Source organism: Egretta garzetta, unplaced genomic scaffold, assembly GCF_000687185.1.
Source record: "Egretta garzetta isolate BGI_Z169 unplaced genomic scaffold, ASM68718v1 scaffold579, whole genome shotgun sequence".
Classification (NCBI taxonomy): domain Eukaryota; kingdom Metazoa; phylum Chordata; class Aves; order Pelecaniformes; family Ardeidae; genus Egretta; species Egretta garzetta.
In genome coordinates, this window is record NW_009260841.1 from 20,021 (window position 1) to 21,375 (window position 1,355).

Genomic DNA, 1,355 nt, shown 5'->3' on the forward strand with positions numbered 1-1,355 from the left:
CGCCCCTTCCCCCACCTTTTTCCCCTCATTTCCCCCTCTTTTTTTTCCACCTCGCTTATCCCCATCCCTTGCCTTGCTTCCCTCCACCTATTTTTTAATTTCTCATTAATAACCCTCGAAATGGGAGTGACCCCTTTGGCACAGCCCTCACCGGCACCTGGGAGGGCAGAAACGACGCCGGGAGGCTCCTGGGGGGGAAAAATTTGGGGTTTTCCCCCCCCTACTCCCCCCCCCCCCACAGATATTTCTTGAGGTGAGGGAGCCGGTGGGGATCCCAGGCTGGAGCCAGGGAAGAGGCTTCACCCTCCTGGCCTGGTGTCTTTGGGAGAGGCCGAAGGCAGCGGCGAGAAAGAAAAAGAACCTGGCTCCCTTGCGAAGCCCCCTTCCTCCCTTGCGAAGCCCCCTTCCTCCTTTCCGAAGCCCCCAAGCGACGTACGCCGAGCTCTTTCTCCCCAAAACCTCACCCTTGAGACTAAATTTAAGCCCCAATCCATGTTTCCTCGCGTTGCCTTGGCGGAAGGACGTTTGTTCCCTCTCTCGGGTTGTAAAGCTAGGGATGAATTTGTTTTCCCTCCGCTCCAAAGCCTTGTTTCTCCTCCTCCTCCTCTTTTTCTCCCGTCCCGTCCCTCCCTGCACGGCTCTGGTGCCCTTTGTGGGAATTTTTCCCTCCTCTCCTCTTCCCTCGAAATCTTCCCTGGCTGCCGCTGCCTTTCCCAGAAGCCCGATGAGTTTGAGCTGTTCTATCCCACAGCCTGAATCCCGCAGAGCAGAGAATTCCCCCTCCTCGCCTCCCCCAGTGCCCTCCCGAGCGGCTTTGGCAGAGCTCCATCCGCCTCCGTCAGCTTCCCACCGGCTGGCGAAGCTTTAGACCATTTGTTGCTACAACCTCACGGTTTTTCCCCCAACCCTTTTAAATTTTTTTAACTTTTTTTAACTTACTCGAGCGTGCCGCACGGAGTTACGGCCGCAGTCACCACGAGAGCTTGCAGCCGTGCGGCTGTTTGGCTAAGCGAGGAAAAAACCCTCAGGTTTTTTATACTTATACACATAAATATGTATTTTATACATATATACACATGCACACACACGTATATATGTTCATTTTATACAGCTGCTTTCCTAATTTGTGCCCCTCTCCCCCCGGGAAGGGGGCTTCGCCCTTCAGAAAGCGCTCGTGGGAAGAATTCTTTTCCAACCAAAGTGATTCTATGATTCTATTTAGGGCCAGGGTTTGGGGGTGGGATGGCAGGGTGAGGTTAAAGGTTGGACTCGGTGATCTCAAAGGGCTTTTCCAAACAAAGCAATTCTATGATTCTATGAATTTGGGTGCCGTGAAGGGGCTCGACGCCGATCGG